Source organism: Rhipicephalus sanguineus, chromosome 11 (genome assembly GCF_013339695.2).
Source record: "Rhipicephalus sanguineus isolate Rsan-2018 chromosome 11, BIME_Rsan_1.4, whole genome shotgun sequence".
Taxonomy (NCBI): Eukaryota; Metazoa; Arthropoda; class Arachnida; order Ixodida; family Ixodidae; genus Rhipicephalus; species Rhipicephalus sanguineus.
The window spans coordinates 1,739,239-1,760,293 of NC_051186.1; the positions used below are offsets into that span (position 1 = coordinate 1,739,239).

Consider the following 21,055-nt stretch of genomic DNA (forward strand, 5'->3'; position numbering starts at 1 on the left):
CACTGTCCTTAAGGACAACGGAGTCAAAGGAACGCTCCAGTGGGGGTCAGCGTTACCATGGCAAAGGGGTCACCCTGACTACCTAGAGGTACTAGCGGGAAATAAAAGGTAGTCATGTAGACTCCTGCGTTGGGAGTAACGTAGACTCTCTGCTTGTGAAGAAGGGAGTCGTTGGTCTGAAGAACGAAGGGAGTCGTTTGACACCCCAAATTGTGAAGAAGGGAGTCGTTGGTCTGAAGAACGAAGGGAGTCGTTTGACACCCCAAAAGGTCATCATATGTGTAGCGAGGCGATTACCACCCAAAGGTAGTCAGTACAGACACCCTTTTTTTTAAGAGTGCAGCCTGAATTACGGCACATCCGATTATGGTGGAAACGTTGCTGTTTTCCGACATCGCGTGCCGAATCGAGCAAATGGGACCCGTGCTGGTGTCGCGAATTTCGGTCGCCGCTATGCCTTGGTTCTGAAAAGTTTTGTAATTCGGCTTTGTAGCAAACATGCACGTGGTGTGGCTGGTAATTGCGAGAGGCAGCCCCCAAAAATATCAGTCGACTGCCTAAAACTTGTTTCAGCAGTGCCCTCATTGGGAAAAAAAGAAAGAAAAAAGCTTTCACTTGCTGTGAATGGGCCCGTTAGTTACGCTAGCTCTCGCCTGGAAATTTATTCTATTTTTCACGGAGTCCTAAATATAACATCTTTGAAGCTCGGGATCAAAGCGAGTGAGCTCTCCGATAACAGCCAACAAGCGTCGTCTTTTTTCTTGCCGATCGGGATGGCTTGCCAGATACCAGCCTTGTCGAAGACATCCGCTTTCTGAACGATCGCGATCGCTTGCAAGATAACTCAAGCTCGCTAGTGCTACCGCTTCTACAGCTAATCATGCTTGTTACTTGACACGCGGCGATAACAAAAACACCATATCGGGCGCTAACGCGCAGCACACGCGAGAAAGAATACAGAACTACACCGCGCAGTCACAGAACACCCTGACAACATTGCGCGATACGATGTGTCGTGGTTCATGGTTCCCGCACGCCACGCATTAGCCGGATTCTCTCCCACTTCACCGCTCCGAAGGCGATGACAGCATCGAGGTGCGCCACTTCCCCACAGCCGCAGCAGCCGTTCGATTTGAAAAATGCGTTCACAAAATATCGAGCCAGCGCTACCGCGACTTTCGTTGCCTTTCAATAAAGTTACTGTGGATTTTCCCTGATGGGAGTGAGTGAGTGAGTGAAACAACTTTATTCGGTCCACAATAGACGCGAGTAAACTCAACGTCACCTGGCTAGGCCCACTCGGGGACCATCAGGTTAAACCTGACGGCCCTCGCGCGGGCCCTCTGGACGGCCAGGATTTGAGAGGTCTGGTCCTGGGCCTTAATGAGCCTCTTCATTTCCGCTTGGGTGAAAGGGGGGACCGGCAGAGGCGCATCCCCACAGGACATGCTCGAAGTCCGCATAACCACCACACAGGGGGCAGTCCGGGCTTGGGAACCGTTCAGGGTACATTGAGTGCAGTGCCGCAGGGCTCGGGTAAGTGCTTGTTTGTAGCAGTCTGAGAGTAACAGCTTGGGCCCTGCATAGCGAGGAGTGTGGTAGAGGCAACACTCTTCTTGAGAGATAGTGGTGCTTGCATATCTCGTTGTACGAGCAGAGAGGCTCGGGTCGCCCAGGAGATGACGCGTTACCCGGTACACGGTCAGTCAAACCTCGTGCAGCCGAGTGCGCCTCCTCGTTGGGATTGAGCGAGACACCCTCAATGGTTCCAAGGTGCGCAGGAAACCAGACCAATGAGTGATTTTTGAGGTCTTTGACTTTGTGAATGATCTGTAGGACCTGGGGAGCCACCATGCCCATCTGAAAGGCCTTGATAGCGGCCTTGGAGTCTGAATAAATTGTGTCATGCACACCGTCCGTCAACGCAAGAGCAATGGCAACCTGCTCTGCAACGCTGGAGCTAGAAGTGCGGATGGTAGCGCAGCTGATCACTTTGCAATCACAGTCGACGACCACTGAGGAGAAGGCTTCTTCTTGAGTGTACGAAGCAGCATCTACAAAGCAGGCTCGATCTTTGTCCAAGTGGGCACTGGCGAGCAAAGATTTAGCCCTGGCTCGTCTTCGTGCTTCGTTGTAGATTGGATGCATATTGCGCGGCATCCGGGGTATGGAAATCTTGGATATTACGTCGTTGGGCAGCTTCACGGCGTCAGGACCGACAACCGCGGGGTTGCGTCCCAGCATGCCGAGTATGGCTCTACCCGCTGGGGTGCCAGACAGTCTGACAAACTGTGAAAACTCTTGAGCTTCGACAATTTCTTCGAACGTGTTGTGGATTCCCAACTTGAGGAGGTCTTCCGTGTGCGTTCGAACGGGAATGCCAAGAGCCAGCTTGAAGACTCTTCTGATTAGGGCATTGATTTTGTTGCGCTCCGACACGAGCCAGTTGTGCATGGCCGCCGAATAAGCGAGGTGGCACAGTACGAATGCGTGGATAATCCGAATCAGATTGTCCTCCCTGATTATTGTTTGCAATTTCGCGCTTAAATCATTCCTAGAGGTGAAAAATATTTATTCACAGCCCTCAATCGGCGTTGCTGGTGGACCTGCAGGTGAAGTAAATGCCATGTATTTTTACGCTTCCAGCACCAGTGGTGTAATAAATGACGGTTTATATTATCTGAAACAGAAGCAAAGCAATCTATGTATACATTACATGAACATTAAGCATATTCAGTTTTCTCTTACCCCGAAAGCTAAAACGTACATTCCCCAAACCAATATTACCATAGTTTCAAAAGTTTATCGTTATCCAGGACATCAATGTGCTTATTATACTTCACTAAAGATAGTTTAGCTTTTATAGCATCAAACCAGGCAGACAGTTATCAGCTTTGTACAAGGTGGTGTGCTAATAATAGGAAGAAGTAAGGTTGTTTATTCTTCTCCTTAGAATAAGGTGGGCTGCGAGCGTGACTTTAGAAAAGTATGGCGCAACACATTTATGCGCTATCTGCGCAATATATTACCATAGCCGAAACTTTTTGCATGTTCGTTCTTTTCGCAGTTTGAATAGAAAAGTTCACCTCAGTAAGTTTTATCGGTATTTCGTTTTAGCTACCACAAAGGAAACCAAGATAACACTTCATATGCGCAACTGAAACAGAAATCAAAATCAATCAGCGCCACATAAAATCCACGTATTGGTCTGAGCACAATTTTGACAAGTGAGGGTGAAAAGTTTCAAGCCGGGGGCTAGGCTTGGTCTTAAAAAAGAAAAAGCCTTGGGCAGCACAGAATGAATCATGAATAATATAGCACACAATGGCAGTCAGGAGGGGCAATTTGTGAAACAAAGCAAAGTGATGTTGCAGCAGAGCTAAATGAGAGAAAAAAAGGAAATATGAAGAAGTCGGTGCAACAGGAAATTATCCGTCGGCTTGAAGTACAATATTCTAAAACACAAAAGCTATGCGGATAATGCTAATAACAGACGGTTAAGCGAAACGGAAGCGCTACGCCCTATATAAAAGTACATTACTCAAAAGAAAACAAGTCATTTCGCTTGATCAAGTCAACTATGAATTATTTTTCTTTGATTCTCCTAGAGTGCCGTGCAAACGTAGCATAAGCGTTTATGAAAACGTACCTGAATGATTGAAGGTCTGCTTCAATGACAGGAAGCGCGGGCTGTGATGTGAACAAAAATAAAATCTCAAATTTAGTCAGTTATGTGGCCAATTCCATGAGATATAAATTTAGAATATTAACACACATATGTTACTATAGAACGTAGTAGATTTAGGCGTTCTGCCTATATTCACAAAGCCAGAAAACTTCCTGCTGAATCAAAAAAAGCTTCCCGAATTGGTGTTAGGGCTTTTGCTCTTATTGCGCGACCAGATATAATGATTAAAATGAGGGAACACCACGTGTGGCGACTGCTAACTTAAGTTCAGTGCAGGAAAATAAGCAACACACTGCAAATACCACTCATAAGCTGTTTTCCTCCTCGGCATACAATGAGAACTAGTGTACAAATTTATCTTAAAGATTACTTATTAACAGCTTTCGATGTGAACGAATTTTCGTTCGCATTACTTAAGCCGACTCATTTTGTAAGTATAGTATGATTTCATCAGATAAAGAGTGGCTCCCTTACAGTGCCTCTGACAATAAACACAAGCAACCGACATGACAGAAACTAGGAAGAAATAAATGGATTCAAGTGAAATTCAAATTTTCGCTGTAGTCCTCGCATAAGCACCCAGTCGGGGTGCTATGCAGAATGACCCGAGTTGGCCGAAACTCGAAATCTCTCCCAGCTTTGGCGATACCCTCTTTTTAACGAACTAATAGAACGAAAAGGTCAAATCCAGCCCTCAGCGCACGCCGAGTTCCATTGGTTACGATGGAAAGCGGTGTCACGTCAAGGGCAGTCGACAAAGATGGGCGGCGTCTTCAAACCAGAGGCATGTTGTTTCACTTCTTTGTTGTTCCTCTAAACGCAGAAGTGCACTCACGCAAGAAAAGTGTCACAGATTATTAATAATGATATTTTTAGCGGTACGGGCTCTTTAAATTAATTTTCAAGCTTTTAATACCTGCACTAAATATTCTTTAGAATAATTAGTACCGTAGCCTCAGAGATTATCTCCGGCAGAACGCATTTGAATAGTGCGCGAGGCCTGACCTAATCGCCGAGGCCACACGTATCAACATTGTGATCATAATAATCCACCTTTACCATCAAGCGCGTTGCCCTGCCGGCGTGCGCTCCCTTCGTTCTCTTCTTCACCTTCTGCTCGATCCCCGAACACGTGTGTCCGGCTGATTAGCTAATTAGCTAGGTGTTAGACCTAGCTATTTACACCAAGATATGCAAAGATCAAGCTAATTAAGCCAAGTCATGCTAAGAGCGCGCTTATTAAGCCACGTTTTTGCAAATACGACAATTAGGACCATAATAAGACCACTCTAAGGAATCCGTTTCAAGGTAATACCGGGCTAGATAAGACAATGGTAAATCACACTATGCTAATTAGCTCCATAAAAATATAGGGCATTGCCAATTAGTCATGAGCTAAATGAAGTCTTGATAATAAATCCACACTAATTCAGACAAATCTAATAACTATTGTGTTAATTAGTGCGTAATAATTACATAATAAATAATTTCATGAAAAGGGAAACTGAGCTGACGAGGTCGTCACTTCGAAGCAGACTTAGCAGACAGAGCTGACGTTCAGTCATGCAGAAAAACAGGCAGAAGCTGCTAATTAGCGTCCACTGCATGAAACGCTTGACAATCGCACTGGCACTGTAACAGTCGGGAGTTGAACTGGGGCCTTCTTAGAATCAACGAGTTTGAAGCCGAGCTCGCGCCCCAAGTAGTTTGATTGATAAGCGCCCACAGCAAGGCTCGGGCCCACTCACCAAGTTTGCTTTTGCCGAGGCACAGTACCCACATGCCACGCCAGCAAGCGGTACGATTCAGCTATGTGCTGCGACTTAAAAGTGCGTACACACAGGCAGAAAGCATGCCGTAGCGGTGTTCCGCCCGTCGGCGCCTCCACCTTGCAAGTAGCAGCACGCTGTCCACATTGGCGATGCTGCGAGAGTACTGAGAGCAAGGGTCGGTTTCTTCGTATACCTCCCATAGGACGCGAAATTCAAACGCTCCGCCGACGCAAGCGCCGACAGCGCCGAGAGCGCTATTGAGTTACGCCCCTTGCAGAAGGCCGCCAAGCTCAAAGGGCGATGACGTAGCGGTTACGTTGCTTACGTCGTCAGGGCAACAGTAACAACAGCCGCTCGCCTCCACCCCCTCTTCCTCCCTCTCCGCGCGCCGTTTTCTTTCTATTTTTTTTTTCTGCGCTTGCTTTTCCTCCTCTTCCATGCCGCGCACCGTTTTTTATTTTGTACGCTTGCTTTTTCTCCTCTCCTATGCCCCGCGCCGGGATTTTTTTTTTTTTTTGTTCGCGTGCGCTCGCGCGCGTGCATTCGCGTTTGCTCGCAGCCAGCATGTGCTGGAGCATAAAGGATGAATCCACCTACAACATTTCTGTTACCTCTTTTTATTGTTCTGTTTCCGAAACTCAAGATTTGCATGTAATGGGGCACGATACAAGTTCAGGAGAAGAACAGAAGGGAAGAATTCACAGTGTGTGCATGACTAAACACAAAAGTTCATTGTAAAATTTAGAAATTAAAAAATCGAACACTTTGGAAAGTGTAAGCCCTTTGACGTACACACATATAAGAAACACGATTTTCATTTGGTGCAATACCGAGCAAAGTGCAGAGGAGCCTCTGATGAGAGGTAATCATGTAGTTTAAAGAAATGTCAGTGCATGACAAAAACATAACGAAGCGCAAAATATGTAAATATGAAATAATATTGCAATGATTTACTTATTAACCCTTGAAATGATACGAAACACAAAACAACCACTTACATATTTGCTCAGATTTTGCACAAATATACATGAAATGCTGGACACCTTCACCAGATAAACAAAATGAAAAAAGATAAGATTTAGCACAGTAAGTAGTATAGTGCGCTAAAAAGAGCAATACACAATATATGGTACTTGAACACTACTTAAAAGAGTTGGTGGCAACGGGATGCAGGCCATGGTCAGTTTATGCAGCAGCACATGACATTCGAAGAAAAGCGTATTACTCAACGACCAGGTGAAATAAGCCTATACGCAGCTTTTCTTTCACCGCGAATACAATGCCTAGCTGAATATAACGCCGCTGAAGGGAGGACGTCATGTTGGGTACACTGAGCACTTCATTGTGATAAACACAAACAGTAAAATTCATACAGGACATGTCTCATGCCTACACATGAATCCTTAGTGCGGTTTTTCCATAGGCAATAACAGAGACAATATATAAACACACAAACTACTTCTTCAGCCGTAAGTACATAGCATATTCACGCACCGAGAAGAAGCACTGGGAGCAGTGTAGAAAGCTGGCCCACTTGAGTTGCGGATCGAGACTTCGCAGAGCGCTGATTCTACAGCTGTTAACCCCTCCTTGGGCAAACGCATCAGTTCTTGCTTTCTCGAATACTCCGAGAACGTTTCCGTCCTGAAATAAAGCAATTGAAAACTATTAATTCCAATGATACAAATTACGCAGTCGCATGAGGCAAACGTAGTCTCGTCGTCTCGGCTCAGTGCAAGCTGCGATATATTAGGCAGTTTTAGAATAGCGTACGCTATTTTAGCGTTTGCGGCTCGCTATTTCCGTCACTACGGGAGCCCGCAAGCGGTTAGCGTACGACGCATGACAGTTGCGCGAAAAGCCAACGCAAAGCTTTTCGTACGCTATTCTAAAACTGCCTATTGAGTCTCAGGAACGCGTATTTAAACGATGGCGAGTGATAAACAGGCAAAAAAAGCAAAACGCACTTCCATCACGCAGTTCTGTCATAGACGCAAAAGTTAAACTATGAGCCTCAAGTTCTTTAACTTCATTCCTTCTAGGAACAGCGATATTAACTGCAACATCGTGCTTTTCACGATTCAGCCGTAATTAAAAAAACAATAACTGTGTTGTCCAACTGCAATTAGTAAATGTGTGGCTGCGAACGCAAGCCGCATGCTCACCTTTAGTTTTCGGAACCTCGAAGAATCTTGCGGAACTCGGTCGGTCTTGAAGTATCCGTGCACCGTTCCATGATGTACGAATGGTGCGTGCCGTTAACCACCACGGCGGCAAGAGCGCACAACACGCAAACACCGCGAAAACTCCACACGCCGGCCAAAGCTCGCTTCATGTAACGGAACATCACGAAACTTCATATCAAGGCCGGCGACTAGAACGGGCTCCTGTATGGCGGCGACGGAGCACGGCTGACATAACGACCACTCCGATAAGTCTCAAGAGCGAACAATGACCCGCTAACCACAACGGGAGACTTGCAGGTGTCCGCCAAGCATAGCCTGCCTGCACGGCCAGCCTGGTGCCCGCTCTCAGCATTCGCTTCGTGCAACAACGGAACTTTCGAGGAATTCAAAACTAGCGTCGCGGCGCGCGCGTGGCCTCCGCGGCCGGCGCGGGGTGCACGGCTTTGCCGGCACGGCGGCAGGCTGCCATTGGCTGCTTTAATTTTGAATCTCCATGAACACTAGCGCCAATTTCACCTTCAGTTACGGCCCCTTTTAAAAGGCCGCCGAACTAGCAAATTATTCAAGATTAGGGGTGTGCGAATGTCAAATTTTTCGAATACGAATCGAATACGAATATCCACCTTCGAATATCGAATCGAATATCGAATATCAAAGGAAAAATGCATCCACATTAACAATATTTTATTTAACATGTAGCTATTTGAAAAAAAAAAACATTAACAGCCTGACTGGCAACACAACATACACTGCTATCTCGAGAACACAATGTCCAGACTAGCACAATGCACATCACAACGCAAGCAGATATCACGGCACAATGAAAGTAATGACTAGATGTTATCATGAAGAAATATGAGTTGCTCCACATGATCAGGCAGCAGGCGCTCCCTTCTAACAAAGACACACCCCCCCCCCCCCCCCCGCCACTGAAAAGGCACGCTCGCTTGGAACAGAAGTGGCTGGTATAGGGAGGTACATGGGGCGAATCTTTGCCAGACTGGGATATCTGAAGGTGCCTACAGTCCGCCACCAGTCACATGGGTCACTGTCTTTCTTCAGGAGTGGTCCCGCATAGTGAACGAGTGGTAGTGCGGCATGTTACGGCCGCATAATATAGAAAATGTACGGTTACATGATCGCCCACAGCGCTGCACGTCGGAGATGCACCAGCAATAAATCATACGTAGTGGGGCGCTTGTCGCAGGCAGATATCGTGCCTCCGTGTACTTACGATATGTATCGCTCCTCTCGGCAACGTTTTTAGCTATACGAACGCAGTAGAAATGTGGAAGACGAGTTATTTTATGCATGATAATCGAATCGCATATACGAATTTTTCGAATATTCGTAGTTATCGAATATTCGAAACCTTTCGAATACACGATTTTCGAATCGAATACGAATATTTCGAATGTAATATTCGACGAGTATTCGAAACTTTCGAATATTCGCACACCCCTATTCAAGATGGTGTCGGTGACGTCATCATGACGTAATTCTTTGGGACGCTGGAGCGGCAGTGTTTCCGGGTATTGCTGAGAGTACCGAGACAAGAGTGGACATGTAGAGGCGCGCCCGCCCGCCGGTGCGCTGCTGGCTCGCGTCTTCTCCCCGACAGACGGAGAGAGAAGGCGCGGGTGAGCAGACGACGCCTGTGTGAGGAGGAAGATGAGGTAACGCACGCGTTCATTGGTGGTTCGCTCGCGCGGCAGCCGGCGGCAGCGGCAGAAATAGCGCAGGTAGCGATTCGTTCGGCGGCAGAAAATGACTGACGCCCCACGGGAGAAAGTGCGAATAGCGGCGTCGAGCTGAGCGGCGCGCAGCAGGGTGCCGCGCCGCCATTGTGTTTGTACCCTAACTTCATATTTCACGTAACCTAATAATCGACGTAATAGTCCATTGAAATGAAACAAACTGTACGAGAGTGGTGTGTGTGTTCCCTTGTTGCCTTCGAGTGGAAATTTCCATGCTCCAGGTGGAACGGAAGAACGTGCCCGAAAGAGAATCACCGCCCACCAACACACATGTGGGAGGTGCGATGTTCATTTGGCAAAGTTATAGTGCGGTAATCACACTGGCGCTGCTGCACTCTTGAAATGTTGGCTGAGTGGCAGCACTGATGTGTTCGCACGCTCTGTTCATTTGCAAACCGCCGCAAACACCGCACATGTGATTGCGGCGACATGCGCGTTTTTGGAGCCGTTTTTCCCAACACTGTTTTCACGCGCTCCGCACTGTCTTCCTGTGATGACCATCATAGTGCGAGCTCGAAGCTTACTCCTGTTCACGAGAAGCTCGGGCCATACTGCACATCACCCTTGGTCTTGATTTCGAAATGCTATCAACGTGCTTTGCAGATGGAGGATTGGAATAGAACAAAGAGCGATGGCAGTGTTTTTGAGCGAAAAACGCCAGGACTACGCGGACACGCAGCAGAGTCACAGCGAAAACTGGAGGAACGGCCTTTCTAGAACCCGTTATGAACTCTCCTGGGGCGACCGCTACAACTACAGGTCGAAGGCACTCACTCCGCTATTATTATTATTAATTTTTGCAAGTAGAGAAATACCCGCTATGGTATAATCATCCTTCTGCTGTGAAGTGAGGTATTCCGCTGCACACCTACAGTGCAAGAAATTTTGCGCACGTTGTTGATGATGTGGCTGAAGGCGATAAATAATTATGGCTGAGCCATTTGTAATCGGTGGGAAGCTTCAAACAACCCCCTCGTTACGCAATTCGCTTTATGTGAAGCGTGATTGTTATTTTACTTTTCCAGCATGCTATATTACATATGTTATCGTGATTTCTTGCCCGAAATGACGCCTGTATAGGGTATTTACCCGACAGGCTCTGTGGTAAAATACTCGACTGCCACGCAAAGGGCATGGGTTTGAATCACGGTGTAAGAATATTCAGGTGATGACGCTGCGCGCGCCTAAGCGGCCAGAAAATGTTCGGTCATGGGTCCGTTGAGCGATGCGCCGGCGATGGCGGAGAGCGTACGCGAGTAGCCGAACCACGGTCGTGCCGCGTGATCACCGCCGCGCTCGCCGTGCCCTCTCCTGTTACTCTCTCGATTTCGCCCCTCGACGCAGCTTGGCGGATATACATTATACAGCAAAAGGCACAGAAAAAATGCACGTTATCAGGAGCATGCGCGTTGCTATGGAGACGACTGCCCCGCTTTTCGTAGCGCCCTCGAAGAAGGCGCCGATGAAACTGCAAGTCAACTGATAAGAACCCGAACATTATCTGGCCGCGCGTGGATTGCGGTTTTCTATGCGCTGGGGGAAGAGTGTGAGCACCTGAGTATATTCTTACACCGTGGTTTGAATGCCGCTCAATTATGGATATTTCTTTATTGTGGCCGCTAGCAGTTACGGACAGCTATGCCACCAAATTTGGCTTTTTTTTTTTTTGAAGCGCTAACAGCTTTCGCAGTAAAATAGAATCCGCAAAGGAACTGCTTTGGAGTGTGTAATGAATGTGCATAAAAATAAACTTTACTCACTACATTGACAGTCACATGTTGTAGGCGTTCGAGTTCTATTGCACGACAGTTTATACGAAGGCTTAGGGCACAGCGTTATCCACGCATCACGGCAGCGTTGTCTTCTAGGAACTGCACGCAAAACATTAAGTGTTTTATGCGGTAATTTCACAAGAAAGACGAAATATTTGGCAGAGCGAATTTGTTATTTCTCCAAAATGTTGCTGCACACTAAACAAGTTCCATTTAGTTAATTCTGCGTACACACAGCGATACAACCAAGCCTATTATCTGATGCACGATGTGTTAGTGGCAAAGCCGCTGTCGCGTCATATGGTAATTATGACTATTAAATGCAGATATTTATTACTGTTTAGTAGTCACCTTGATATATATTTTGGTAAGAAATTCCTTACCATCCGAAAAGTGATGTAGCATACCTAATGCCATATAGAGATAATAGGATATTTACCGGTCACAACTAAACAGTGTAAACGCCCAAAAGGCGGCCCCTTATCTAGATAAATTATGCGAATGTGTTTATGGATCAGGTAAACGATATCGGCCCGTTTGAATATTCCAACCATAATTATGATCTCATAGAACATAACATTATACCTGCTTTAGACGACGTATGAATGAAGTTTTCGGGATTCCCCTAGATAAGCAATTTGGTGACAGCCAGAAGACGAGAAGATCATTTTTTTTTTCAGAAAGAAATAGCTGCTGAGCTGTTTTTACCTACATCTACCGCTCTTTATACCGGCTACCGTTGCTGCGTTCTGACCAAACATGATCATACATAACGAAATTCTGGTGTTACTGGCTCGCTATATCAGCGGAATAGATTCTGCAAGACTATATTCATTTCACAAGTGGCACCTTTTTGAGCAGTCGTGGTTCACGAGGATCGCAGTAGCAAATTTATGCGGTGCGTTGTGTGGGAAATGGGACTCACCACAACGCCTCGTTTGTATGCCGCATTGAAGCATGCAGCTAAGCATGTATTGCTGTGGACATCGCATACCAGCGCACAGTGAGCCAACTGTGAAGAGGAAGAACACAATGGAAAGGTTTCACAAAGTACAGTATTTATATAGCTACAGTACTCGATATTTTCATTGAATATAAAAGAAATGGCTAATATAACTACGAGCTAGTGAATCGTAGAAGAATCACAACGTTCAGTATGCTAGTGAAAACGTATTGGCGTTGGCATATCCCAGAGAAATTAAAACGTGAAATATAAAGAAATGGCTCTGTCCTGTAGCCTAACTAAAAAAGTAGGGCCACTTACCTGAATTCAGAGAAGCAATGATAAAAAGTAAGCCATAACCGCAAATAAGCAACCTCTCCAACATTTTTATCTGAAGGAAGAAAAATACAGCAGTGACACAACGTTTGTAAAGCTTCAAGTGTCGCTTACACATTCTTGAATTATCGTAGCCAACGGGCATCTAGGGACTCGTGGCCTCAGCCTGTGCCTACCGGCTTTTTGGGGTTTGTAAAAGGCGAAACGATTTTCAACAGCTACCTAAAGGGATTCCAACCAAATTTCATTATGTGCCGCCTCTTCTTCCTTTTTTTTTCATGCTGACCTTGCCAAAAGAAAGCCATCTGAGAGTTCATTATCAAGGCACTTATGTAACGACGCTACGTGACACAGGTGTTTATTGCTGAATTATTGCTGCTACCTGCTCACAAAATATAAACTTCCTTCTCTGCAAGCACAAGTTGTCTTCATTTTAGACGGCTTTACTGTTGCTGTAATTACGTGCAGGTACAGGGCATTGAAATGCGGCCGGCCTCCACCCCGCTTTAATTTTACCTCAGTTCATCATTGCCTGGACGACGCAATTCTCTAGCTTAAATTTTTCTATTCACACTCGACTCTTATTGACTGCTCCGCCGGTTAGATCAATTTTCGGCTGAATATTGTTTTATATGTTCTTGATACTATTCTCAGTAACTGAGGCCCGACTCATGTTGCTCAATGGTCACACCTGCATCTACAGGGTGTCCCAGCTAACTCTAGAGTCTAGATTAATGCCGACGTCCTCTGTTACGACGCGACCAAATGCATATTGCTGACTATTGCAAGGAGCAAGTCGCATCATTTGTTGTGTTCTGCTTAACTGCAAAAGAGACAAAGTTAATTACCTGACTTTTAAAGCACTGATGCTGACCAAAAGATTAAAATAGAAAGTTGAAGTCCGGTACTGAAAACTTACGATTAGATCGTTTCTAACTGAAATAGGCACAACAATATGTTGATGTATATCAGGACCAAAATAATAACAGTAGCGTTTACAAAAGGATATTGTAAAAATGAAATATTTAGTCCAGGTTACAAACGCATATGTGCGAAAACGCGGTGCAAATGACTGTAGGCAACATTGCCTCATTTTTCGTGTGTCAAAGATAAGGTGTATATGTGGCATATTTACGGTACTTACCGATATAGGCCAAAAGTTACTGCTTCTAAAATCGTTGCTTCACAGTGCTGCATAATGCAGTTTTTCGGAGAGGTGAGTCACTACGTACTTTTCAATACACGGTATATTGCCACAAAATAGAGCGCATGGAATATGCGCTCCCATGAAGCTACTTATACGGAAGAAGAAAGTGTCACACGAAACAAAAATCTCTATTGTCCAATATCCATTGTGTCAGTAGTGAGTTTTTGCAACCAGGTGCAGATGATAGGAAAACAGCATGTGCGCAAACCGATTGCGAATGGCGACGCATGAAATCGCTATTTTATTGAATCACGAGATTATGAAGCGCCCATCGGCTGCTACCACACACGCACTCTTTTAATTAGGCTCAAATGACATTCAATCTCACATTTCTTCTAAAACTAGCGATATATTATTCGAGGCTCGCAATGGGTTATTCCATCTCGCAAATATTTGCCAGTAGAAGCTCTGCGATCTTTCCAATGCGTAATATAGACAAGTGTTCTTCGAACACAGGGTAATTTTATTACGTATTTTTAAACGAAGAAAGCGCCTCTAGAATTCTCAAGTGCGTGTCTTTAGCTCTTGTCTTACCACACTAACTGGATGTTTCACTTGCCCTTTCATTCTTGTTAGAGGGCGGATATACAGGCATTGCCTTATGACTTTTGTGCCTAAAACAGGAAGACACGTCTTCCGATTAGGGGCCTTGAAATCTGTAGTACGTGTACAATCCTCTGTTAACGATTGAAGACACGTTTTATGCACTGAGTATTGTCTTGGTATTGTCAATTTCTTGGTAAAATATTGTCCATTATCTTGGAAAACAATCTGGCACGAATGCATTTTTTTTTCCGAGCATCGCTTCACGCTCTTTTTCTGGATGCACCAAATAGCCGCAATTTTGTGAGCCGCAAGTTGCAGCGAAGACGCCTAAATATTTGTCCTTATGCCACATAATCACGTAGGTGTCTATATTAATGCATTTCTGTGCATTTCCGTAAGTTGAATATCAGCGAGCTGGAGTTACGATTGTACCAGCTAGCGGGTAAGCTCGGAGTTCTTTTGTAAGAGTGGCCGCTGGGGCTTGGAAATCAAAAGATGCAGGAGGCACAGCGCTAATTCGCAAAACTGCGTTTGGAGCCTGACTTTCTGTACCACAATTATGCCGGCCCTCTTTAGAAAACATGGATATAAAGGAATGGTGCCGAAGCGCAAGTTCTGAGTACAAATAAATATTCTCGAAAACGACCTTTTCATGGAACACCCCACTTAGAGCAAAAACTTGCGTTGTTGACCTGAGTAAGGTTTCTAGTAATTAAGGGAAGTATATATTCGCACTCTGAAGAATTATTTTATGGCACATAACATAGCCACGAAATTTAGCTGGTGACATCGCAGCGGATGTTCATGTTGAAAATATTTTAGTGGAGACATCAGTTCTCTTTCTTGTTTCCGTTTGTTTCTGTATATGTTTGTCTCTCTCTATTTCTTTGCCTTCCTTGCTCGTTCTATCATTGTTTCCCTCTCTCCCTCTCTCTGCTTCTCGCTTTCTCTTACTTTCTATATATTTCTCTCTCACTGTCTGTCTTGCTCTTTCTTGTTTTTTTTTATATCTTTTTTATGCATGTTTCTTTCTATATCTTTCTCTCTCTGTCTTTCTCTATTTTTGTCCTTCAATACTTTTCTTTGTCTCTATTTCTCGCTTCCTGTTTTTTTCTGGGGTGACCACAAACTTTATGTTGGAAATAAAATGTCTTCATTCTTGATTCTTTCTCTCTCACTCTGTGCTCGTTCTCTCGCCAGTCAGTTATTGCATCTCACGGCGGACAAATTGACTCGCGTATTCTGGGAACGAAGCAGAAGCTGAAGACGAGGACGAAGAGGAAGAGGACGAAGAGAGCGCGTGTCGCTGCATGATGATGATGATAATAGTTTTTTGTTCGCTCTCCACGGACTGACAGTCGGCCTTGACAACCCCCCCTCTAAAATGCAACTAAAACATTGGTGCATGTTTATCATTTTATCACAGTTTCATTACTATCGAAATTCTTATCACGCTCTTGTTTACGTATTTTTAAGTACATATACTGTACGAACCCACTGGCTGCACGCAAAGATATAAATATCTACATTAAAGTGGTTACTTAGGAACTTCTGTAGTTAACTTCTTCAATGTGGATTGTGCACTTTACTGTTTCGCGCAGTAATATTCACCGTTGCGAGTAATCAGGCTGAAATCATAAAACGAAGCTGCCTGTGTAACACAAGCTTGAAAAACTCTGTATTCGTATAAAAGTAGCCTGTGTGGTATTGTATATTAAATGGTGTTTTTGTGATTGTACTTAGCAAGTGTTACGCAATTCCTAAAAACAGACGCCAATGTGGCGTCTGCTTTCTGCGTGCCCCTAGAGGCGAATGTCAGCGAAGTTGGGTCGGGACACAGCGAACTCAGCTACCTCTGGTCATAAACAGTACCCATAGTAACGTGACTGAAATGACACAAGATATAGCAACTTGTCAAGTGACATGTTGCCGCCAAAACCACGTAACGCGTGCATAGTGGGGAACCGAGCGAAACCGGAGAAGAGTAGCCAAGCGTAGCCATACTTAGTGCTACTAGCAAAAAAACATAGATGATCGCAACGTCATGCGAATCGGTATAACACGAATGTGATACACATCTTCACAGAAGCAGTTGATTGTTTATTGTGCATTGACATATGAGAGCTTGCACAATGTCTATTGGTGTTTGGCAGCAGCAGAAGCGTTTGACGTGGATGCACCCACACAGACGGCTAGTGGCGCATCTACATCCCGAGGAGTAAAGTCAATCATCTTGACTTAACCCCTCGTGGTAGCTGAAGTAGTTAAGATACGCCTAAATACAGCATATGGTGAATCCGTCGCAAAGATGGAAATCAAGAAGCACGTAATGAACACAGGTACTCGATAAGCAGTAATTCAAAGCGTTGTCATTTGACGACACAAATGCGAAGGAGCGCGCTCCCTAGTGATAGGCTCACCTACGTCTGTGCTCATGCATGTACCACACAGCTTTTCAGGAACTGGACAGGCAGAGGCTCGTAGGTTGGGCCGTGAACAGGCAAACGTGTTGCGCTGGCGTGTGTCTCACTCCACCAGGGGGGGGGGGAGCATTTGACATTGGATGTCGTTGCTTTTCTGTGGCGCTTACTGCAGCAGTTCTATTAGTCGGTGCTATCGCACTCGATGCAGTGGGAGGCGGATAAACTCCTTTGGTGAATGTGGAAGCTGCGCTGCTCTGACAACGAGCCGTCACACAGTAACACGACGTGAATGGGAAAACACGTAACTTAAAGTCTAGAGCGCACCCTCGATGCCAACGTGGCCAGTGTTCCTTTGCTAGCATCGAGGCTTCCCGAACTGCGTCTTCGCGGATCGCTCCCTATCGACGATCGTTCGTGTCATTACGCAGGCACTTAACTTCACCGCCTCGCCAACCGAAAACACCGTGCGAGGGAGAATGTGTGAGAGATACGAGAAGCCTTTGTTGAGCTTCGTGCATGAGCGTCGGTGGCGCTGTGCTTAGAGCGTCCAGCACCTATAGTCGCGAAAAGAGAGGTCGTCGGTTCGATTCCCAGGTGATTCGCGTCAAAGAAAACTTTTCTTCTGGGTTTTACTTGTCACCTATTGGTCTACATTTCACCACCTTCATATGCGTGACTGAAATATGTCAGTGAAGTCTTGACGTACTCTGCATAAAACACTTTCGGGTTAAAACTTAGAAGAAGCCAGGTTGAACACTTCTTTCGCCTTTGCGTCCAGCATTGCACCATTAGTGCTAGGTACGCACATATTTCTTTAAAATGCGAAGCATTTCTTAGCGAACCCCAGGCACTTTGGCCGTTTCTATCTATCTATCTATCTATCTATCTATCTATCTATCTATCTATCTATCTATCTATCTATCTATCTATCTATCTATCTATCTATCTATCTATCTATCTATCTATCTATCTATCTCTCTATCTATCTATATCTATCTATCTATCTACTTCTATCTATCTATCTATCTATCTATCTATCTATCTATCTATCTTCTATCTAGCTATCTATCTATGCTATCTATCTATCTATCTATCTATCTATAATCTATCTAGCGCCTACGCCAGGGTGCTCCCACAGTCGCCTCCGTAACTTGTAATATACCAAAAGTGGCATAGCATCGGGTCAATGTATGATGAACACGATTCACTTGTCATGAGAAGCATACCTCCAAACGCCTGTCAGTACGTCATGAAATCATTTCCCTCAGTGACGTGCAGTGGCGTATCCAAGGGTTGACACACCGGCCTGTGCCCCCGCGTGCCCCCCGAATTTTTATACGATGGATACAGAGCAGTAATGACCGCTTCTCCCCTGTCTACTTGTCGTCCTTGTTCTCTAGCGCGCAGTTACATCGATATTAATCACCAACTGGTCCAATCATCGACTTTGATTAAACCAAAAGGACACTCGACCGCACGTACCTGCCCGGACCCCACGTCGTTCAAGGGCGTGCCCCCCCCCCCCCCCCCAGATAATTTCTGCCTACGGGCGCAGGAGACCTGGTGGGGGAAGAAGTCGAGCTCGGACAGCGACGCACCTCCCGGAATCCGTCCTGTCACCGACGCTCTTTCAACCTCGTGATGATCAATGATACAGGCTCTCGGAACGACTCTCAAAAATCGAGGGGTTAAAGCACACAATCTACGCGGACGACGTAACCGTATGGTGCACAGGGTCGGATCACACGTGTGAACGCACGGCGACACTCACACACATGCTCTGGGTGTGTAGAAACGCTCATCCCGGCTCTGCCTCAAACAAGTGGGAGACCTGAGCAACGGCTTCGTTTATCAGTGTTACCATAAAGGCCTCAGAGGAGCATTGAGTATGGGGGGGGGGGGGCTATACAAAAATCGCAATAAACAAATCATAAAAATCTATATCAAAGAAGAAAACAAGGAAAATTGTACAATGGAATGGAAAAGAACAAACACTATAAACAAGTGCAGTAAAATACAAAATGAAGAAAAAAACATCTTCATACAAAAACATGGAGTCATATAAGCTTGCACTTGCTCAGGATATTTAGCAGGATCTCTCAAAGAAACAGTTTCATCAAGAAGGCCATTACAAAGGGTGATGGCGCGCGGCAATGCAGAGTTATTGAATGACTGTGTGTGGCCGAAGACGTGTCTTAAACTGAGATGATTATGAAGTTGACTAGATGTACGCGAAGGAATGTAAAGCAAAGCAAGAGACGACTGGTCCTCGAGTTGTAGTAGTACTTATGGAGGAGGTATAGACGGGTGACTGAGCGGCGGGAATCCAAGTTAGTAAGGACAACACCGCGTTTGATTTGGGTGATGTTGGAATGGCGATTATACTTTGATGTTATGAAGTGAGGGCTGCACGATTTTGGATGGATTTCAGTTTATCTATTAGGTAATGTTGATGAGGAGACCAGATCGACTAAGCGTATTCCAACTGAGGGCCTACAAACGTTTGATAGGCCTGTTGTCGAATGGTAGATGGGGAATGATGCAGATTCCGGAGCAAGAATCCCAGAGTTTTGTTTGCTTTCGCGCATATCTTCTCGATGTGAGTACACCAGGCAAGATTAGTACAAAGATGAACACCAAGGTATGCGTAAGTAGATGAACGGAGAATTTCAGCTGAAAAGATAAAGTAAAGAGAGTTAAAAACCAATTTTCTATGGGTGTAAGGAATTACGCAGCACTAAGATGTGTTAAGCGTAATTCGGCAACGGTCACACCACTGATTTATTAAGTCAAGGCTCTTTTGTAAACTTGTGTGGTCTTTTTCACAGTTAATAGTTCCATACCCTACGCAGTCATTCGCGAAAACACGAATTGGGGAACGAATGTTACAAGGCAAATCAATAATATCAATTAGAAAAAGAAGAGGGCCACATACTCTACCCTAGGGCGCACCTGATGAAACAAATGAAGTAGACAAGCTGAAGTTATTGACAAATGAATACTGCTGTCGAATGGATAAGAATTTTCGAAGCAGAGATAATGTTGATAAGTCGAGTTTACGTGCAGATAGTTTAGCTATTAGGCAACGATGGACAACTCTGTCAAATGCTTTCGCATAGCCCCTGTTCGCCGCATCACGGCCAACATATACGTAAGCGACGGCCTCGTTAATGAAAACATGGGCACTTTTCGGTACAGTACGGTCCACTCTTAGAGGGAACACGGGAAGCGCGTGGCTGACAGCCCGCGCAGCGCTCACTAGCGGCGAGATTTGTAAATTGCGGCGCATGTGCATACACTCGTAAGGGCGGCGCGCGCCCGGCGTCGTCTGCTACTTCTGCGCCCATACGCCAGACAATCTCCCGGAACGCGCTAGAAAGCGGTTCCGTTTATTCGGGGTGCGCTTAATCTAGCCGTCGCACTGCATTCTACGAGCAGAAAAACAAATATCCGCATTTGTTTATTGCTACATTTCTTTCGCAAGGGTTTAACTGGACTGGTTTCTAGGCTCGCTGAAGCATCATGCGCAGAAGCTCCTAAGATCGAATACATTTTTACAACAAGATTATTCTGTTACAACACACGCGCGCAATGAAATAAGGCGTGCACAGAACGATACCTGAAGGTAAACTTGAAGGAGACATCTCGTTGATTATGCTTTTGCGACAGAGTATATATGGGGCAAGAACTAGCCACAAGACTTTTGAAGGGTGCAAAGCTGGTGTGTTAGTGCGCGTCCATACTCTTTTAACTGACAATATAATTCAACTTGTGCAAGAAAAACAGCACCAAGAGCTTGCGCAAGCCAGTTATACTACATTTTTGACACACTACTACAGCAACTGGCCACTACTGATAACAGACAAGACAATTGAAGCATGATGCCGCGAACATATATACCAAGCTTGCCTTTCCGACAATAAAATAACTGCCTATTCAACAAGCGGAAGGCAGAGTTTGTATAACTTGCTTCTAACTCTGAAAACAAAAGCGGTAAAGATCAGCGCACGCCGAGCGCTGGAGCATAGAAGTAGCAGACAACGCGGGGAACGCACCACCGTAATGAATCTGTAAGCATGCGCTGCATTTACAAATCTCGCCAGCGGTTAGCGCTCTGCGCACAGCCGGCCACGCGCTCGCGTGTTCCCTCGAAGAGTGGACTGTACATCGAGCGTGATGTACATGGCAACCTCTTGCGACTGTGGAATAAATTTCCAACGTCAACTGTAGGTCTTGGCGTCCCAGCCAGGACGAAGCACATCATTACCGCACACTCTCAATAGAATTCAAACGGGTGCCCGTGAGATTGCAAACTACCACAGACACGACATATGCCACAAAAAGGACACGCGTAAGAGGGCACATTTTGCGCTTGCGCAAGCGAACGCCATAACTATACATAAGTCACAAATGGCCACATACGCC

The 21,055-nt window shown here is 45.5% G+C and overlaps 1 long non-coding RNA gene across 1 annotated transcript; it reads right to left on the reverse strand.

The window, feature by feature from the left end:
* Positions 1-3,646: 3,646 nt before the first annotated feature.
* LOC119373900 (uncharacterized) lies at positions 3,647-13,708 on the reverse strand. The gene is made up of 5 exons (XR_005180009.2): positions 13,599-13,708; positions 12,440-12,509; positions 12,101-12,187; positions 11,164-11,274; positions 3,647-3,690 (listed from the first exon to the last, which is right to left on the reverse strand). It is a non-coding gene; the product is annotated as an uncharacterized LOC119373900 (long non-coding RNA).
* Positions 13,709-21,055: the final 7,347 nt, after the last annotated feature.